This window comes from Poecilia latipinna, unplaced genomic scaffold (assembly GCF_001443285.1).
Source record: "Poecilia latipinna isolate Pla-1442-1.1 unplaced genomic scaffold, P_latipinna-1.0 Scaffold1125, whole genome shotgun sequence".
Classification (NCBI taxonomy): Eukaryota; Metazoa; Chordata; class Actinopteri; order Cyprinodontiformes; family Poeciliidae; genus Poecilia; species Poecilia latipinna.
The window spans coordinates 101,338-109,202 of record NW_015113741.1 but is presented as its reverse complement, the minus strand read 5'-3'; positions in this window follow the sequence as shown (position 1 = coordinate 109,202).

Below are 7,865 nucleotides of genomic sequence, written 5' to 3'. Positions count from 1 at the left end.
CTGCCTCTGCCGAAGGACTTTGGCTGCCATGGAAACGCTCCAGGTTGAAAATTAAAAGCAGGGACAAAAAACAAAAAAAAACAAAAAAAAAAAAAACAAAAAAAAACAAAAAAAAAAAAAATTTGAGTGTCCTGAAATTAGTTGGCCGATTTTATTATTAATTTGTTATTCATCTCCTTTAAAAACAAAATGACCATCTTTGAAGTCAACTACATCTCCAGGACAGGCTCTACATTCATAGGAGGTAGATAACGCGGTGATGTTAACGTTGAGGTGGAGTCCGGGACATTGTAGTGCATCATTTCTTCCACTTTAAGGCCAGATGGGAACTTTCCACGTAGCTCTAAGGCCATCTTAAGACAAAGGTGTAAGGAAGGGCAGGGTGGGTTCGGTACAGCCCTTTCATGGCGATACCTGAGTCAACAGGCGTGTGAAAACGCTTGGTGCACCATCAATTCTTCATCGACAAAATATTTTTTTTTTAAGTCGACATGAGTGGAGAAACATTTGGAGAAAATCTGAGTGGATTTGGCCAAAAGGTGTTGCAACAGTAGGCTGAGGCATGTGTGCCGCTTGTGACATTCAAACCTCCCATTAGGGAAAATTAAAAGATATATATATTTATATATATATATATATTGTTGGACAATACATTTAGAGAACAAAACAGAGTCAATGCAGCATATATCAGGCTTATGAGGTACTTCATGAATATATATAGATAGATATAATCAACTTTTTTTTTTTAGAAAAGCTTCTCAAAGTCATTATTCCTTGTAGTTCCTATTGATAGCATAAAATACCTCGTCAGTTATTTCATTTTTTTTTTTTTTAAACTCGGCCCAAGCTAGATGGGCGTCTTTATTTTTTTTATTCGTTTTCAGAGACTGCTTTCAAAAAGTGCAAAAAACACAAATACTGATCGTTCTATGCAGCATCTACACTCACGGTTATTGAAAACGGAGAGAGAACGTCTTGGATTTGATTTATGGTTTGTTTTTTTTAAACAATGAGATGGAGGTCGAAACCTAATGCTGGAGCAGATGGAGGAGGAGAAAAAAAAATTCGAGAAAAGGCACATCTAAAGAAAATGACTGCGAACATGCTAGATGTCTACAGCTTGGATTTGATCTGTAAAGTGACACAGCAGCTCATATGTACCTTTGGTCGAATCATTTATACGCTGTCAGTTGAGATTGAAATGTGTTTCTTCCCTTTAGCGAGCAAACGGGGGAGGGATGCCGAGTGCAGCGAGGAGGAAAGGCAGAAATTAGCAGTCCGTATTTAATCGCGAGGAAAATGTGTCAAGCCGCAATGTTTTTGGCTTCCTGGTAAAACTGCAAATGAAATCAAGCTGCTCAGAAATCCAACTAAACGACATGCTCAATGTAGTGCTGCTGCAAACACACCTGAACAAAAAGCCGACGTACCAACAACCCGCACGGCAACAGAGAATCACCGCAACTGCGTCTCACAACAACTTTGCTGACAAAGAATCCACAAAAATCGGCGCCCAGCAAATCGGAATCACAATGGCACACGAGAAAGATCCAGTCGTGATTATGGTTTATGACACACACAAGGAAGGAATCCTAAAGTTAACGCTGGGTTCTCTGACTCCGGATTGGTTAGAGGAAAAAAAAACCAAACAAAAAACAAATAAAATAAATAAATTTGGTCCCCTAAAAAAAAAAAAGTAAAAATCGAGCACAGCAACATTAAAAGTTTTCTCACACGATATTGGCTTGTATTGGTTTGGTCACTACGAGATTTCGCTTCGGCGCCTTTCTCATAAACAAACGGGATTATAGTAGCAAGCACCAGACTGCTGCTCTGAGGTAGTTCTTTACAAAGCTGGTGGATTAAAAAAAAACAAAACTGGAAAGCAATTGTTGAGATGTGAAACGACTTAAACCAACCGCCTGGCAGGAGCGGATGTGTGCAGATCGGGATGATGGCATTCAGTTGGAGATTTCCTAACAGCTCTCCTCAGACGCACCATTTAAAGGACGTTTGCATCGAAAAGAGCAGCAGACGCAGTCGGGGTCACGGTGTCACTTCTGCCCGACGAGTTTCAAACGACCTGCATGACGATCAGAAAACCCGGCTGAAGTTCTTAGTTACCATTTAAATACTGGGTTATCACTAGGCGAAAAGCCAAGACTTGCTGATGGTTACAAATGTAACCATCATTTGCCCCAGATTCATCTGACTCTGGGGCAGGATTCAAAGTTTAGGGGGAAACTTAAAAAAAAAAAAAAAAAAAAGTTTTGAAAAGTAATTTTACAGTTTTCAACAGGTCTGAATTTATGATGGCACATGAGCATAATATAGTAAAACATGCAGAATTTTCTGTTTAAAGAGGAAAAAAATATTCAGTTCATGTTTTACTTTTTTAAAGTATTTTTAAAAAAGTCATGACCATTCTCCATTAATAAACAAAAATTGTCAAGCATCCCTTCATCGCTGACAAGAGCCTCCAATTTATATGCCAACTTCAACGCCATTAGGCAGACAGGAAGTGGTGCTTTTCTTCTCCAATGGTTCCGCCTGTGATGAGTTCAACCCAAGAACCACTTCCTTGTTCACGTCAAAATAAGAGTCCCAACAAACGCAGCACTCTATAAGCTAGCGCACTGACTTCTCAAATTCAAAGTCATGAGAAAAGCAGGACCCCTTATAAAGTCAAAATTCAAGGTGAACGTTTACCTTTACAGACTGAACACTTAGCATGAAGATAAACATGTTACCAGTTTGTATTACCAACAAAACAAATGCCGTTCCGACTCAGACGTGACGCCGTTTCCATAACCAATGCAGAATCAATACCTTCCATTAATTTCACGAGACAAAATAATGCCGACACAGCAACCAGCTCTGAAGACAAGCTATTGTAATGGGGAAAAAAAAAATAAAAAAAATGGTGCGTTTCAGTATTGTGAGATCTCGGGCCACAACATGTCACTGCACCCCTACTCCATCCTAGAGGCTTTTTAGACACGGAAATAGATTTGAAGATATTCTAACATTTAAGGATCTTTAGAATTGAAAATAAAAACCTTTTGCCAAACAGGGAATCTCAAAAGACCAACAAAAAAAACAACCAAACCCATCATGTGAAGATAAAAAGCAACACCATGTCCGGCTGCTAGATGCGCTCGTGCTGCAATAAACAAGAACTTGTACACATTACATTGCTGTCACATGGCTATAGGTAATGGGGTGGACATGGTTTCAATTACTGCCAGAGACATTATTAGTCTTCAGAGGATTTATATACAAACAGGAAGAGGAGAATTATGCCAGGTGAAGCCGGCTGAGCGGTCTGAAAATCGGTTCATATCTTACACGTATAAAGAAAATAAAATAAACCAGGTTCTAGCAACTATATGCTGACAAACAAAAAAAAAATAAAAATAAAAAACATGCTTCATTCAAAATCAGAAAAGACTTTACAAGAACAAGTCCACACAAGGCAGGGTTATCAGGCTGGGAGTTGAAGCAAAGCTGGAAACCTAAATCCAAACGCAAAATCCTCCGATTTCTTTTTTTAAATGCAAAAAAAAAAAAAAGACGCACACATCAAACAAAGCATGAATCCACAGCTGAAGACATCACTTCCCTTCATACCAGTGGGATCTGCTGCTCTCCAAAGCATCTGATAATGAAAAGATTAGCAAGCTTTGCAAAGAAACCTACAATTTTCTGCTTAGAAGAACAGAGTCACGCAGTAATAATAATAATAATAATAATAATAGAAGAAAGTTTGTACAGAAGAAGCAGAGCTTAAAACGAACTCGGATTGTTTCTTTCACAATTTTACAAACCACACAGACTAAATTACATTCGGTACTATCTGAAGATGTGGAAAACAGGCTCTACTCTTAAAAAAAAAAAAAATAAGAAAAAAAGAATTATATAAGCAACTGTTTTGCTAAAACGACACATAAGCAGCTTAGAGAGGAGAAAAATGACTATACAGATGGGAATGGTTTGGAAAGGATTCGTCTAATAGTTGCTGCTTTATAAGAAATCGGTTTCAACTCCAGAAAATGTTCAAATATTATCAGGCTTAAAGACAGTTTGAACATTAAAAAAAAAAAAAAGAAAATTATTCCATTGCATAATTTGATATGGTATTTGTAGTTAATGTTGGCTAGTTCTGCTACCTGGTGTATCCAGGTTTTGGCTTTCCAAATGAAAACCTTTTGTGAATTTAACACATTCAGGAAAAATAAAGTCTCTACGCCGGTGTTCGTCGGTACCACTATAATAGGTAATGCAGGATTTCACCTGCAACATGATGCCACATTCATCCAGGTTAGGAATACTCGTCACTGTTGTAAACATTCTTTTGTTGAACTCATTTGGGAAAAAAAAAAAAAAAAAAAAAAAAAGCAAAGTGACAAAAGCTCCTCGTTACTCTGTAGTTTGTTTTTGGTCTTACTGTGGGGGGGAAAGGTGGTCGCCCACATTGCAGTTCTGGACAGAGATAAAACTGTTTATCTAACAGGACATGCACCACTTTGGCATCCAACAATATTCTCCTTTTAAAACACCTTTCAGTTTGGTTAACAGGGGAAAAAAAAAAAAAAAAAAAAAAATCTACTACGATTTCTATACAAAGGCGATCCACTCACGCAACCGGAAATAATCGCTCTTATTATTGTCGCTTAAAGGCTTTGGGTTATTTCTCAAAAGAAAAAAAAAATAATTACTTGCTCAATTTTGGTTGGCTAGGGGAAAAGGAAAGAAAGGGGGGAAAAAAAAGCTATTTTGTAAGTGGCTGCAGATTTTTGCTGTTAATGCATGAATAGCTACAATATTGTTTATTTTATTTAGTGCAAATGTAAGTTTTGTTTTATATCAAGAAAAAGCAATGCCATTCCGATCTGGTTTTATAAGGTGCTGGTGTAAGGAACGAAAAAAAAAAAAAAAAAAAACACATACACAGAGCAGTAACAACAAATCCAAAAGCTAGCTTCTCCTTTCTTTCCAAGTTAAAGCAATGGGATTGTTACAATTACTGAAGAATCCTGTTTCCAACTCTCCGTGAAGGGAATAAGAATAATTTAAAAAAAGAATATTAATGACAAAGCCATTCAACTTCCCAAGACAAGGGCATCACTATGTAGAAATAAGCAGTGCACTTTACTCTCCATTATACATTATTATCTGGCTGACCACCACTGAACAGTGACTGGCAGGAAACGCTTAAAATACAACATCGCAAAGATCAGTAAACAGACCTTACCTAAGCACCAACAGGCCATCTTAACACTTTTCGGCGTGGAAGTTGTTACCAAGGGAAGGCGAACCAGTTAGCCATTTTCAGACCGAGTGAGACATTACAGGAAATTAGAGAAAGCAGAGATATACATGTGATTACTTAAAGAGGAGATGTTATATTCAGAGACATCTCAGGAATTTAAAAACAGACGGCTAACGAAATCGTAACTGGCTAAAACCAGTGTTCAGAAATCAGCCAGAGTTCTCCACTTTCCTAATCGTCTTTGAAACTTTAACCAGCAGTCTGCGATAGCACCACTGAGACGCACTGACTTTGTCTCGATGAAGGAGAACTTTGCATTTGTTGTCACACAGCTTGAGCAGAGAAGCAACTTTTAAATCAAAGTGTCATTTTAGTGGTGCATAGAAGAAAAAGAAGCAGAAGAAGAAGCAGAAAGTCGTGTGTGTATGTACAAACACACTCGAAGCATTTGGTCATAGAACTTCAACGCAAACAGATTCTGTCTCTTCGGTTTGCGTAATACTAAATACATGTCATGCAAAGAGAAGAACAAAAAAAAATAAAAATTAAAAATAAATTCATCATGCTCACCAAGCCTCTAAAGTCAACAACGAGACACGAGCGACGCCGGTTACGATACGCAGCCAGGGTAATTATACAGAAATGGCCAGTGGCGCGATGCTACCATCACGCCACAGCAACAGGTAACAAGAGGTAGAACACACGGCCATTTCCATGCAATTACACCAGTGTCGCACATTATGGCTGAGCCTTCGGTTCTGATTAATGGAGGAAAAAAGAAAAAAAACGCACACACACACACACACATTAGAAGTCATACTCATAATTCTGCTATCAAAAGTGCATCCAAATTTACATGTTGTGAGACCAGCACCGATAACAATATTGACATCAGAACAGTAAATATCAAGTACGGGATTTTTTTTTTTTTTTTCCTTTTTCCAAAATGCCCCACAAACACAGTCAGTCGGATCTCTAGTTGCTTTAGAGGAGTTAAAAGTAAAAAGAGGGGAAACTGATGTAGTTAAAGGGAGAGAGAAAAGGACCGTAGAAACAATGAAGGATCAGTGAGGACTTAAGGTGATTTACAGTGAAAACATCTAGCACCTAGAGTCAAAATGCCTTTTTTTTTTGTGCTTCTGTGTCTTTTGAGTAATAATCGTGTAAAAGTTGGTCATCTTGTTTGGCCATGAACGATTGTGTGTTACAAAGGATGCGCTCACTTTTAGGCTAGAAAATCTACATCGTCACAAATGACCACTTTGATCCTATTACAAACACGTGAAGGATGCCGAGAAGCAATAACAAACAAAACTAAATGCGAAACACTTTGAAATAAAAAAAAACAAAAGGAAACAAAAGCCCTGATTGTCTACCTCTGTACACGATCCGATTTCATGTGGGATCCCCGTTAACTGCTAAAATCTCTGTTAAAAAAAATGATGCATAGTTAGAAAATGTACACTACTTGCCTTCAATCTAGACAAACAATCACGAGCTCAACGTAGCGGTAAAACTGAAGCAGGATGTCGTTATGTATCAATTCCATTAGTAAAACTGTGAGAGTCTTAGAAGGCAAGATAATTGCATTTAAAATGTTTATACAAATAGTTAATTTAGACAAAATTTGGGCCATTTTTTTCTTCTTTAAAAAAAAAAAAAAAACATTCTAAAATTTTCTCAGCATTTTTGCACTGAAAGCTTATTTAAAATATACCTTGTTAGGAACATTTCTATTTCAGTAAAAAGACTCAAAAGCTGCTTGCATAAATCCCCCCCCCCACCCTCCACCCCAACGATGCTTTTGTGCGGCGACCATTCACGGTTCTTGAAGGGCCCTCTAAACTAACGAGGCTCTTCTATCATCATTTAAAATCAGTTCAAATGTAAAAAACTCTTCTGTACCGAACACCCCCTCACCGAGACGCTACACGGCTGCCCCAATCTGACGCGGCGCAGCAGAAAATACTTTCCTGCTGCTATATACAATAAAAAAATAGAAGTAGGATTGAGGGGCGTAAAAATGGAAAAAAATAAAAAATAATAAAACACCTAGAAAAATCTACAAGTTGGAAAAAACAAAACAAAAAAAAAAAACAGAAAAAAATAATGCATCTCAGCTACAGGACTATACAATGAAGAATTACTAGAAATTAAAAATTTGTTATGATCCCCTTTTGAGTTTTCAAATGTTTCATCAGTATGGCTCAGAATACAATATAAAAAGGTTGCTGGGAACCAGTCCCGGCACGCCTGATTTTATGCTTGAAAATTATCAGTTCAGACAAGACAATGAACAAGATTATTCAGTCTCCACACCTTAAAAAAAAAAATTTTAAAATCTGTCAGAGATGATCCAAATAGTTTACGAATCAGATGAGAAACTGTCTTTTCACCATCACCAGATTTGGCATAAAAAAAAAAAAAGAAAAATAAAAAAAGAAAAAGTTTGTAGATCAAAGAAAAAGGCAGAAACACCAAACAGGAACTAACTAGTTCATCAAAAAAAAAAAAAAAAAAAAAAAAATATTGGCCCAAAAGGACCTTTTTTAAAAAAAAAATAATCCCCTTTTTTGAGGAAAAAAAAAATTTT